The sequence below is a fragment of the Phyllostomus hastatus genome, unplaced genomic scaffold (genome assembly GCF_019186645.2).
Source record: "Phyllostomus hastatus isolate PE091 unplaced genomic scaffold, TTU_PhHast_1.1 phas_contig_98, whole genome shotgun sequence".
NCBI classification, from domain to species: Eukaryota; Metazoa; Chordata; class Mammalia; order Chiroptera; family Phyllostomidae; genus Phyllostomus; species Phyllostomus hastatus.
Window position 1 is genome coordinate 6,933,075 of NW_025333999.1, and position 13,372 is coordinate 6,946,446.

Below are 13,372 nucleotides of genomic sequence, written 5' to 3' on the forward strand. Positions count from 1 at the left end.
AGAAAGATCTCAAAGTGCGTAAGGTCCCACCTTTTTCCACGTCTTCACACCAACCCAGAACTGCAGAGGTGAGCCTGAATGACCTCCAGCGAGTTGACCCTCTCCGCCTTGTTTGCAGGGGAATGGCGGGGAGGGGACCAGCATTATCCACAAGTCCAGCAGCCGTGATGGCTCAAGTTCACTCAGCACAGCTTCAGGGCACCTGACGAGGGTGTAGAGAGCACCTCTGGCCGCCATGCTCAGGGACAAGCGCAGCACCTTGCGTATTCAAGCCCCGCCCATGGCATAACGCCCACGGCCCTTGTGACTGGTCGCCGTGTCTGCCCATCTTCAGCTTCGCAACCAGTCCTCGTCGCCCTCTGGGCGACTCCCTCCGTCCCTCTGGCACCAGTCGCTCCGGCCACCTCAAAGCCCCACTCTTGTTCTCCAGCGATTGGTCATCGGTGATGCCTGTCTTCTGCCAATTTTCGCTTGTCTCCAGATCCTCACCTTCCAGCACCTCGCACCAGGCGGGACTACCCCAGGGACCCAGAATGTCTCCCAACAGCCCCGCCTCTACCCCTTAGCGATTGGCATTAGGGGCTGCCCGTCTTCTTTATGCTCACCAGTCATTGCCATCTCAAGCACTGATTGGTCGTCTTTCAGCCAATAGGAGGGCATCATGGACCCCTCCCCCCGTGGCGCGCGCTGGGGGGTGCTCGAGGTGGAGCCCCGGCGGCTGAAGGAGGTGGCTGTGGCGGCGGAGGCGACAAGTCCCAGCCGGTGAGCAAGCGTGGGGGGCGCGGGCGGGGCGGGGGGGGGGAGCCACAGGCGTTGGGGGGCCAGTGCCCTTCCGACCAAGCCAGGACCAGGCATGGCCCTGTCATGGGTCCTGGGGCGGGGGCGGACAAGGCGAGACATGACAGCAGCGTCTCGGGGGCAGGGAAAGGACAAAGCTCCCCCCCCACCCTGACCCTCACACTCTGCGTCTGGTGTTCCTTGGGGGCCACCGTAGCCAAATCTGAGCCTCTCACTGTCAGTCCATGCGCACCTGACACCTGGTCCGTTCTCCTTGACACACACCTGAGACTGTCCGCCTCGCTGACATACCCTAGGGCCACGTTCTTAGATGCCCCGCACATTTGGATCTGCACCCCTACATGCAACTGAGGCTGTGTCCCCACTTATGGTCCCCTTCACACACCTGATGCCGCGCCCCCTCTCATGGACACCCCCACATCGCCTGAGACCGTCCCTCTTGATGATACCCCACACCCTGAGCTGTCTCCCCCTTCATCTCACCCCACCTCGCCTCTCCAACTGGGCCTGCATTCCCACACCAACACCTGAGCCTGTGACGCCAAACTCACAGCCCTCTACTCACATCTGGGCCTGTTGATATCACTTTACCGACTTTGCTGACATCCAGGTCTGTGTCCCTCTCCCTGCCCTTCCCTTCAGCAACCTGGTTCAGGGCCCTCTGGTGCTTCCCACTACCACCACCTGCCCTGTGGCCCTAGCAGCACTCCAGTTACTCACGTATCCCATCATCAGTGCATGTGCTGGTACTTCTACATGCACCTGTGCTTACAGCCCTCTTAATCCTCAACAGCCCCCAAGGCACTCCAATATTCCAAACCTTGCTATCTCAGGATCACTGCACAACACCCCTGCCAAATAAAAGCCCACCCAATATTATCTTTTGATTTATAATAGTCTATAAAGTGCCTTCTGGGCTTAGAATAATCCCATCCCAGACAAAACCAGAATTATCTCCATTTTAATTTAAATTTAACAAGCCTAAAGTAACTTGAATTGAGACAGAGCTCACCCTTACATAAGCATTACTTATCTTTCTCTGTGGACCACCCCCATTTTTGCTCATCTGTTGTGTTTATCTCTGAAAGTTTGGCAAGGTAGGGGACCCCCGCCATCCTTGCAGCTGTTCTTCAGGCATCATGACTTTGACTGGGTCTGGGAAAATTGAGCTGGAAGGGCAGCCCCTGATTGCTGCTGGAGCACCAGTCTCTGAACCCTGGGATAGGGGTGGGAATGCTGGGAGAGCAGGGCTTTAACTTCTGGGGTGCTGCCCCTAGCAGGGTCATTTAGAAGGTAGTTGTGGGACCTCTGGTCCCCACTCTCACAGACTGAGGCTCCTTGCTGAACCATAGGAGGTCCTTGGACCCTTGAAGTTGATGAACCCAGAGTAAGGACACACTGTCAGAGTGAGGGAGTTAATGTAACAGACACTTAGACCTAAACTGCGAAACTGGAGCCTGGTGTGGTGTTGGAGCTACTTTTTCTGAAACTTTTCAATCCTGGGAGTATGATTTGCAAGTGTGCAGCACAGAAGACAAGTGGCTCTGTTGTTAAAAAGCATAATGTATCCCAGCTGGTGTGACTCAGTGGATTGAGCACCAGCCTGTAAACCAAAAGGTCACCTGTTCAATTCCCATTCAGGGCACATGGCTGGGTTGTGGGCCAGGTCCCCAGTTGGGGGCGTGTAAGAGGCAACCAACTGATAATTCTCTACCTCTCTTTCTCCCTCCCTTTTCCTCTCTCTAAAAATAAATACATACAATCTTTAAAAAAAAAAAAAAGCAATAACATTTCCTTTCCTGGCAGGGGTGTCCAAACTTTTGGCATCTCTGGACCACACTGGAAGAAGAGTTGTCTTGGGTCCCACGTTAAATACACACTAATGCAAACTGATGAGCAAAAAAGTGGTTTTAAGTAAATTTATGATTTTGTGTTGGGCCACATTCATAGCCATTTTGGTCTGCACATGGTCTGCAGGCCACAGGTTGGACCCATTGCATAGTGCCTCTTATAAGACCACCCCACCACCACTACCAGCCCCCATCTCTGCCTGTGAAGATGATGCTGGAATGTGCCGGACGGTGGAGGGTCATGTCACTTTCAGCTTCTCCTATGGAAACTGAAGCCATTGGAATTTTCTGTCTGAATTCAAAAGGAATCATTTAAAAAATGTGTGTGTATTTGTGTGCATATATGTAGATGTCATACACAGATACAGATATATATACAGATTTATACATACATATACTGTGTACCCATTTTATATATACATGTATACATGCATGCATATATTTTATATATACATATGCAAATATATAAACTTATATATAAACTGACAAGGTAATTTATGTACATGAAAAAAACAAAAAGACAGTTGTAAAAGCATATAGTGAAATAGGTGGGTGTTCCTGTACCTGCTCCCCATCTCCCTTCAGAGGCACCATGGTTAATTTCTTCTGTTTCCTTCAGAGATAGACTGTGCCTGGGTGATGCGGGACATAGATGGGGGGAAGTATATCCCCTGCCCCTTTTAAACCACTGGTAAATTTGCATCAGATTTTATCAAGTACATATGTTGATTTATATGCAGCCTCTTACTAAGTTGTCGCTCATACTTTCTTTTATAAATTTAGCTGTACTGAATAGATAGACTCATGCATGAGCGAATATGTAGTAAGCATGTGTGGTGCAGGCACTTTGAAACCTCGCTGACTTCATGGAGCTTACATCCAAGGCAGCAACTTCCTAGGAGTGGCCAGGCCAAAGGATGTGTCTATTAGAAAGATGAATGTTCCTCCAGAGAGGTTCAGTGGTCAAGTGTCTCTCAGCTGTGAAGTTGGAATGTTTGTTTCCTCCTCCAGCAGCCAGGATAGTTTTTTAAATCAAGTATTCTGGTCTCTCCAATCTGATAGGTTAAAAAACAACCCAAGAGATCCTTTTGAATGTCACTTCCCTGCTTCCTGTCCATCTCTTAGGGATTCTGGCCCATGTGATGGTAATTAAATGTTAGATTTCTGTTTCTCTTCCAAAGTTAGATTAAAGTTCAATCCAGGAATTATTCGAGTTCCTCCTCTGCAAAGCTCTGAAGGAAGCCTTGGGTTTGGTGGGGCATCGCCCAGAGTCCCAGGACACGTCCTGAGGTGTTGGCACAAGGTACCTTGGCAAGAACAGTTGGCTAGAAGAACCATTCAGCTACCGCTGAATATTTTTTCCACTTGGATCTAGCAAAAGAAAGAGGGTGTCAGATGAGATTGAGAGAAGTCAGATGTTAAATTTGGGAAGCCATCTCAAGATTTAGTCGCTGGTGTTTTCCTGTTATTGGCGCCAGGTAGAGGGCGTCATCAGACTGAGATCAGGCCTTTTCCCACATGCCATCCCATTTTTTCATTCTTTTCTATTTTGGCTGTTAGGCATTATAGGAATACTGCGGTGATCAGAGCTGTTAGCTTGTTTGGGTTTTATTACTGCTTAACAAAAAGTATATAGTGTGCACATGAAAGAACAAAGTAGAAGGAATAATGAAACTCATACTCAGCTCAAAAATTAGAGCGACCTTCCCCTTCCCGCAGCCCCTCCCTGGTTACTGTGCTATTTTTAAAATGCGCTTGTCAACATTTGTTTTCTTCACTGAGTACCTTTTCCCGCAGCTGAGTGCTAGGATTCCGGGGTCTCAACAGAGTTCACCAGAAGCCAGGTTTTCTGCGGAAGCTCTGCCAGCAGAGTGCCCTTTCAGTCCAGAAGGAGAGCAGTGACCTCAAGGCCAGGCCACTAGCCAAGAGATGGGCCAGCACTGGCAGGTTTGGTCTCAGACTCCTGCTATGTTAGCTTCCTGGGGCAGCTGTAACAAATTATAGCAAACTAGCTGGCTTAAAACAACAGAAATTCTGTCATAGTTGTGGAGGACTGAAGGCCAAAATCAAGGTGTTGGCAGGTGCTGTAGACTGAAAGTTTGTGTCTCACGCTTACATTCATCTGTTGAAACCTAATCCCCAATGCAGTGTTATCAGGAGGTGGGCCCTGTGGGAGGTGATTAGGTCTTGAGGGTGGAGCTCTCCTGAGTGGGATTAGTGCCCATTACAGAGAAACCCCAGAGAGCTACCTAGACCCTTCCACCATGTGAGGACGTGGTGAGAAGATAGGCGCTATCAGAGCCTTGATCTTGGACTTCTAGTCTCCAGAGCAATGAGAAATACATTTTTTGTTGTCTATAAGCCACTGCATCTGTGCTATTTTGTTACCTCAGCCTGAACAGACTAAGGCAGTAGGGTTGGTCCTGCCAACGGTCCTGAGGAAGAATCCATCCTGGCTTGTGATGGCTGCTGGCAACCCTTGGGTCTTTTGGTTTGCAGCCTCATTGCTTTGCTCTCTGCCTCCGTCTCCATGGGCCCTCTTCCCTTTGTGTTTGTATATTCTACTCAGGACACCAGTCATTGGATTTAGGGCCCACCTTAAGTCCAGGAGGATCTCTTCTCAATATCCTTAACTAATTACAGCGGCAAAGACCCTATTTCCAAATAAGGTCACCTTCTGAAGTTCTGGGTAGATAGGAACTTTGGAGGACCCAATTTAACCTCTACAATTGTGAAGCCAGAATCCCCTGAGGGCATTATTTGAAGAAGTGCTTGTCCAGCTGCCTCCGCTGTTTTTGGCAAGATGAGGCCAGTGGAATGGAGTACATTTCCCAGCCCCTCCAGATGGCCCCGTGGACAGCCCCTGTGGGCTCCCTTGATCACATGCCTCCCTTTCTTTGGGTGGAGACATCTGCCCTGAGCTAGTAAGGACCCAGAGAAGTGAATGTGTATATGTCAATTTTGCTCTTTGTCACCCCTTAGCAAGTGCTTACTGGTCTGAGAGCTTGGTCCTAGGTTCTCCCGGTTCTATAGAAAGGAGACCAAGGCTCAAGGGGGCTTTTGCCCAAAGACACACCAGGAAAACATGGGGGAACCCAGACAAATGTAGGTTGGTCTGAATCCAAACAAGTAGCTGTAGCACTGTGCTTTCAGTTGCTGTTAAACACAGATGTTTGTAAACCATCCTGGAATGCCCCCATCAGTAGGGCCTCCAGGAGTGGAATAAACTCACAGCCTCATTCTACAATCTAAATACAGCATTTGGGTGCCAGTCCTGGGGACAGGTTCAGAGGAGGCAGAAACATAGGGGCTCAGAAGGGAAGGGTATGCAGATGTGGATTAGACCCTCACCGAGTGATTAGGGCACTGTAATTGATTGGTCCTGATCAGAGGCTAGGGTGCTAATTCAGGGGTCCGGGAAGGTTCCCCAAGATCTGAAGCTATTAAGGAGTTTGCTCAATGGCAAAGCATTGTGAGCAGAGGGAATGAGTGAGCCTGGACATGTGAGACCCAAGAGAAAGCCAAGAGGATACTAAGAGACCTGACCTGTAGCACTGGTGAGAGACTCCAGGAAGGCCAGTGGAAGAGACGGCTCACACTGAGGCCATTGTGGGCCAGCATGGTCAGCAGGCGTGGGCTCAGAGCCTCTGGTGGCCTTCCCAGCTGTGAGATGGGGACCTGAGCTGGAGACAGGCCTTGAGAAGGGTTTCCAGGCTTCTGTGATGAAATGTGCCCCGGAGATGTCAGAGCTGTCGCTTCCTCTCCAGGCCCCTTGCCTTTGCCATGGGATGAATTGGAAAAGTGACTGTATATTTCAATTATAGCCATGCTGACCCAAGACCCACAAGGTCCCCAGTATTTGTCAGCGCAGCATGTCCTGTCTAAAGGGCTGATTCCTGAGCTTCACTCTAGTGGCTCTGACTGAAGTCTTGGGTGAGGGCTTAGGAGTCCTGCATGAGTATCCCCAGAGATTCTGGGATAGGCGCTCCTGAAAACACCTGTCAGAATAGTTCAGAGCTAGGGGAGTATGTGAGACTCTCCCCCTGGCCTGTTGTTGGCAGATCCCTGTGGCCTTGGGAGGGGACAGGGTGGTACTCCTGGCTTGTAGCACTATGGGGAAATGCTACCCACTACTGGTCAGGCTTCAGCCTGTGGCTGGTCTATCATTGATCTGGCAAGGGGTTGCATAAGAACCAGGCCTTGAAGAATGGGCAGTTGGGGGGCTTCTCATTGCCCCTTTTCCTGGAGTACATTGGCCAGAGCCAAATGATGCTCAGCCAGCCCTGACAGTTGGAGATTGAACCACTGTTGTGCTGGGCAGTGAGGATGGTGTGGTGGGGAGCTTGGTGGGGGGCAGGTGCTTCCTAAATGACCACCTTTGATGGGCAGTGGGGTACTGCTATCCAAGTTTATTCAACAGTGTGGGGACATGAACCTGGAGGAGGGAGAGTGGGGAGGCTGGATTCCAGAAGTCCATGCTCAGCCATTTCAGAGGCCCTGGCATGGAAGGTGGCCAGCTGAATGGTGAGAGCCGGGAGGTCAGTGGTGGTAGGTGGGCTTTCTCCCAGCCCTGTCTGACTCCTTGTTAGGCCGAACAATATTCAACCATTACCGGTGACCCATCTGAGCAGCACCAGGCAGGGAAGAGAGTAACAGATGAGGAAACTGAGGTCTGGGGAGATTAGTCCAAAGTCACATGCTAAACCCTCAGAACACCAGCATGGTGTGGCAAGAAGCCTGTATGTGTTCCCACTTGGAGGATGAGGCAGAGACCGTGGAGGCAGGAGCAAAAGCACCTGCCTCCTTGCAGTGGTGTGAACACTGAGCATGACCCAGGCCCTGACCTTCCTGGGAACCCCCAGCCTAGCAGGGGAAGCAAATGGAAAGTGGCCCCTCTCAACACAGCAGAGAACCATGGAGTGTTCAGTGAAAGACAGGACAGCTAACTTTGGGGAGGGGAGGCCAGGATGTTTAGGACAGGCTTTGAAGGATTTGAAGGGGTTTGCTAGGCATGGAGGGAATGCAGCCAGAGCAGAACTCAGCATGTCCAGGGAATTGATTCACTCATCCAGCAAATAATTAAGTAGGTGCCAGTGCCAGGCCAGGCTCAGTGTAGTGAGAACACAGGCTTTTGGGGTTTGGATGTTATACAAGTACACCCTTTTGGTACCATTGAGGGCCTCAGTTGTCTTAGGTTACACCAAGTGCAATTGGCAACAGGTGTGGCAGCACTGTGTGCAAGGACTAAGGAGAATGATTAACTACAGAATGTTCCGGAGCTTTCAGTACTGGATGCCTGTGTGTCTGACCTGTAGAGGCTGTAGCACAGGGTTGTAGTTACCAGAGTTTGTATGAAAGGCACACACAGAAGTGAGTGAAGCAGGGAGGAACACACAGCTGCTGGCTGGGTTCGGGTTAACAGGGAGCTGTGGTTATGTAAGATGCTTTGGTTCTCTTAAGCAGAAGTTAATGCTCATTAACTGGAAAAAGGAGAGACATTTATCAACAGCCAGATAGGATGTTAATTGGTTTCTATTTACCAAGACATTATGGTATCTGTTCTGTGGCTGCTTGTACACTCCATCGACCAAGAGATTGCCCATTTGTGCAAATATGTCTGTGCTGGCATGAATGGTCCCCCGGGCAGGAAGCTTCCAAGGGTGTTGGGTGTGGCTGTGTGCACATTTATGCTTGTGTGCACCTGCTTGCATTTGCGGATTAGGACAACCATGCACAAGGAGTGGGGCTGCAGTGTGGGGCTCACAGGCTGGGATCCCTAGGATCCTGTGACCCCAGGTTCACAGTTTCTAGACAATGGTGTTCAGTCAGTTATATTGCTGACGTGACCACCTACTCCACCCCACTTCACTTTGGTTTTTTTTGTTTGTTTGTTTGATAAGTGGAAAGATTGCCTGAACAGAAATACTGTGTGAAAAGATGAACATTTGTTCACTGGGGCTGGTCTGGAAATGCCACCCACCTGTGGCGGGCAGGGGTCGGAGGGAGTCAGCCCCACTGCACCTGTGCCCCAGTTCTTGCCCCACTACAGGGGAAGACACACCTGATCCCAGTTCATGGTACTGGTTAAAGGTGCCCCTGAAGAGCATGCTGAGGCTGGGCCCGCTGGAGCCACAGGATGCTATGTCTGGTAGGAGATGCACCCCAGGGCTGGAGGGGTCAGGGAAATACACAGGTCAGGGCTCTGGGAGATGCAGGGATTGGAAACCCATCCCAAACTGGCTGAACCAGAAAGGGGGCTTTGTGGCTCCAGGCTGGAAAAGTCCAGGCTCTTCCCACACGTTGGGTCCCTGGACATCCCCAGTGTGCAGACACTGCCTCCCCACTCCTGGCTTTGACTCTGAGTCACTGCCCTCAGGCCAACCTACTTCCCCTCCCCTGGGAAAGAGGACCTCCTGGCCCAGGGACACCCTCAAAGATCTCTTTGGATCTTGCACTTTGAACCCAGGGGTGTGAGATCATGACCTGGCCAGGGTCCCTCAGGTTGTTGAGGAGGGTAAGCTCCCCTTGTCCAAGGTGACAGGGGGTGGAGGGGGTGGCTGCCCAGGGTGCTGTCTCCAAGAAGGGGGCTGGACATCCACTGCACATGTGGCCCACCTTTCAGCTTAATGCTCTCCAGACTTTCAGTCGTTGCCAAAGTCGTCAGCAGGTGTTCTCCACAGGGGAAGGGGAAGGGAAAGGATAGCAAGTAGGGCACACTGTCCCTCTGGCCCTATTAGAGTCCCCTGGTGTGTAGGAACACAGTGCTCAGTGGGCCTAGAAGGGGCTGGGCAGGTCTGGTGTTTGGTTGTTTGCTCATTTGATTTACTGTTTAAAAACCTCTTTATTTGTAATAGAACTTACACAGTAATCTGAATAACTCCCGAGTGTACAACTCAAAGAATTGTTACACATGTGTTCACACATGTACAGAGTGTTGCCTGTACAGAGCGTTTCAAGCCTGCAACTGGCTCCTCTGTGCCCCGCCTGTCATACCCTGCACAGGCAACCCCATTCTGATCTTTATCACCACCGAAGAGTTTTGTCTGTGCTTGAATTTTTAAAATTGTGATGAAATGTATACAATATAAAATGTACCATCTTAACCATTTTATTTTTTAAAGATTTAAAAAAGATTTTATATTTACGTTTAGAGAGAGAGAAGGGAGGGAGAAAGAGGGAGAGAAACACTGATCAGTTGCAGACGAGGCCCTGCAACCCAAACATCTGCCCTGACCAGAAATCAAACTGAGCCTTTTGCTTTTTGGGGAAGACTCTCAGCCAACTGAACCACACCAGTCAGGGCTGTCTTAACCATTTTAAAGTGCACAGTTCAGTGGCATTAAGTGCATTCACATTGTTGTACAACCACCACAACCATCCATCTCCAGGACTTTTCATCTTCCCAACCGAAACCCTGTTCCCATTAAACACGAACACCCCATCCTTCTTCTCTAGCCTCAGGCACCCACGCTTCTACTCTCTGTCTCTATGAGCTGACTACTCTAGGGACCTCACATAAGTGGAATCACACAGTATTTGTCCTTTCATGACTGACTCACGAGGTTCATCCATGTAGTAGCCTGTGTCTGTGCTTCACTCCATTTTAAGAATGAATATCATTCCACTGTGTGGCCGGATCACGTCATGTTGCTGTGTGTGTAGATGGGGTCATTTGGCACACAGTCTTTTGTGTCTGGCTTCTTGCCCTCAGTGTGATATTTTCGAGGTTCATCTCTATTGCAGCCTGATTAGTGCTTCATGCTTTGTTATTGCTGAATAATATTCCACTGTATGGGTGGACCACATTTTGTTTACCAATTTATCTGCTGATGGACATTTGGACTCTTTCCACCTTTTGGCACTAGTGCTGCTGTGAACCTTGTGTACAGGGATTTGGCAGAAGACCTAGCTTCAATTTTTGCACATGCCCAGCAGCAGAATTGCTGGGTCATGTGGTAACCCCAAATTCAGCTAGTTAAGGAGCCTGCAGACTGATTTGCAGAGTGGCTGCCCCGTCTATATTCCCTGTGTGTGAGGAGGACTCGGGGTTCTCTGGGGTAGGTTCAGGCAGACCTTGGCAGGATGAGTCTAGAGAACATGGTCCTGTGTTTGGGTCCCGATGGTGCCACAAGGCACCCAGGAGCAGATGAAGGGCACTTACCTGGTGAAGGGCAGAGCCAGCTTTGACCCTGTGACTCTGCCTCCCCAATTGCGCAAGGAGATACTTCCTTGACCTGTGAGTGGGGGAGGTCAGGGTGCAACCCTCTACCACTGGACCCATGGGGACCACAGGGATGACCATTATGACCAGCCCATCAGGGGGTGATGAAGCAGGGGTGAGTGGGTGAGGGAAGCGACACCAGGACAGGACCACATGGGTGGTTTTTAGAGTATTTTTCATTAAACTTAGGTGCTTTGTATGATTTTCTCTCATACCCTCCCCGGTGATGTGGTGGGACCAGGTGGGACTGGAAATCCTGACAGCCTCTTCTCCTTGGGGAAGCTTGGAGAGGGGGAGTGGGGAAGGGCCACTTGTCCCTTACAGGGACGTGAATGCCAATGCTGTCGAGGGTGAGGCCCTCAAACAGGGGCCTCCTGCCCCCACGTTGGTGCCACCCGAGCTTCCCCTCCTGGAAAACAGCTCCACCAACCCCAGGTCTCAGGCAGAGCTTGGGTGGGCTCCTGAGTCCCTCCTTAAGACCCTACCTTCTCACTTGAGTGACCCCATAGGTGTCCTCTCTGGGCTTCCCTGCCTCACTGCGCCCTCCCCAACTGTAGCCCAGAGTAACCCTTGCCTCCCTCAACCCAACTCTTTTCCCCTCCCTCTCACTGGTCAGCTAGCTCCAGCCCCAGGGCCTGGGTACCTCCTGTCTCACTGCCTGGAATGCAGCACCTACCAAACTCTCTGCCCACTCTCTGTTTATTGGGGCCTCTGCCCCAACACCGTCTCTCAGGGAGGCTGGCCCAGCCACCCAGTCTTGAGTCTGAGCCCCTTTCACATGGTCAGCTCCTTGCTTGCCTCCTTCAGAGTTGTGTCACTCCCTGAGTGACTTGCTTGCTTCATGAAGGCAGGCCAAGTGCCTGTTCACTGCTATGCCCCCAGGGCTGGCAGGGCCTGGCACCGAGACTGAGTGACCATCTTCCTGGGCAGCTATTGGGCTTCAGGCAATGCTGGCTGTTCTGGTATCTCATTGTCTTGCGTTGGCCTGGAATCGGCCTCCCTGTGACTCCCTTGAGCTGTCCGCAGGGTCCCCACCCCCCAAAAGCTGCACCTCTTCCTGTGACATCCTGTGTCAGTGTCCTGTGGCTGCTGTAACAGACTGTCACACATACAGAGGCAGAGAGCCACACAGGCCTATGTCTTTCAGTTCTGAGGTCAGAGCCCATAATGAGTGTGCAGGGCCACACTTCTAGAGACTCTCGGAAGCAGCTTGTGCCGGCCTTCTCTGGCTCCCAGAGGCACCTCCGAGCTCTGGCTGATGGCCCTGCCTCCAACTTCAGAGCCAGCGCTGTAGTATCTCCACAGCTCCTGAAGTCGTCACATCTCTTCTAACCCTTCTGCCTCCCTCTCATGAGATGACATGGGGGCCATGCTGATAATCCAGGAAGGTTTCCCCACCTCAGGATCCGTAACTTGATCACACCTGCAGAGTCCCCTTGCCATATAAAGTAGCATGTTCACAGGTTCCAGGGCGTTAAGATAGACACCTCTGGGGGCCTTTATTCAGCTCTCCACAGCCCTTTAAATGTTGAACCAAGGTGATCCTTATGGCTCCCCTTTCTAGAACCATCTCCTTCAGTGTCAGGATAAGAGGATTGTAGGACCTCCGGCCCCTGCTCATGGGCCTCCCAACCTGGTCCTACTGGTGGTACCATTCCTGCTGTCAGGTCTTCTTACCAGGAGTGAAGGAGTGCATTCCCCTCAGTGCCCACTGGCCAGGCTCCAGGCCCTGAGTGCCCTGTGGAGGGCTGGGCTGGTGTAGGGGGAGGGCAGCACAGTGAGCGTTGGGGTGGAGGGAAGGTGTGAGGGCTGCAGGGACCAGGATGCAGAGCAGGCGCCCCGCCCCATACTGCCACGGCCCTGTGCCCTGCACCAACTCTACACCTCTGTCTACACAGTGGGGTTTCAGACCCACAGGCACACGTTGATGTCTATCCCTTAAGCTCACCAGATTGGCTCCTGCAGCTGTCGGGATCTGTGCTTTGGGCTTTGTCTGTGCTTTCAGGGGCCCTCGGGGTGCAACCAGAGCCTCCTGTCTGCCTCCCCTGCACTGGAGCTCCTTCGGGAGAACGGGAATTGTTCAGGATGAAATAGTATTGAGACTGCTTGGGAGCTGGGCTCCCTGTGGCTTTGAAGCTTGGTTTTGTTTGTTTTTTGTTTTTGTTTTTGTGTTTGTTTTACATGTGCATCAAGACAGGGGTTGCCTCGGCCCTTGTTCTGGTCATGCTTCTCCAAGTCTCACTGCCAAAGTGGGGAGATAAGCCAGCAGTGCCCCAGCGGTCGGCAGCAGCGGTTACCACCATAGTGGTTTCAGGCAAGGACTCCCAGTGCCTCAGCCTCTGCAATCTGTGAAGCAGCCTGGGTTGATGCCGACTGGGTCAGAGAGCACAGAGCAAAGGGTTTAATAAACAATAGCTGCCATTGTATAGAGCGTCTCCCTTTGCCCCATTCTTACCCCATGGCAGAGCCAGAGTTGGGCCCCAGCGAGAGCCTTGGCTTGAGG

The 13,372-nt window shown here is 51.4% G+C and overlaps 2 protein-coding genes across 2 annotated transcripts in view; one reads left to right on the forward strand and one right to left on the reverse strand.

Moving 5' to 3' along the window:
- Positions 1–518, reverse strand: part of SUGP2 (SURP and G-patch domain containing 2) — a 61,528-nt gene extending 61,010 nt beyond the window's left edge. Inside the window, exon 1 of the mRNA XM_045853507.1 lies at positions 31–518. The gene's annotated coding sequence lies outside the window, so the exon portion shown is untranslated. The remainder of the gene's footprint in view (positions 1–30) is intronic.
- Positions 519–673: 155 nt separating this feature from the next.
- SLC25A42 (solute carrier family 25 member 42) overlaps positions 674–13,372 on the forward strand; it is a 30,789-nt gene continuing 18,090 nt past the window's right edge. Inside the window, exon 1 of the mRNA XM_045853370.1 lies at positions 674–762. The gene's annotated coding sequence lies outside the window, so the exon portion shown is untranslated. The remainder of the gene's footprint in view (positions 763–13,372) is intronic.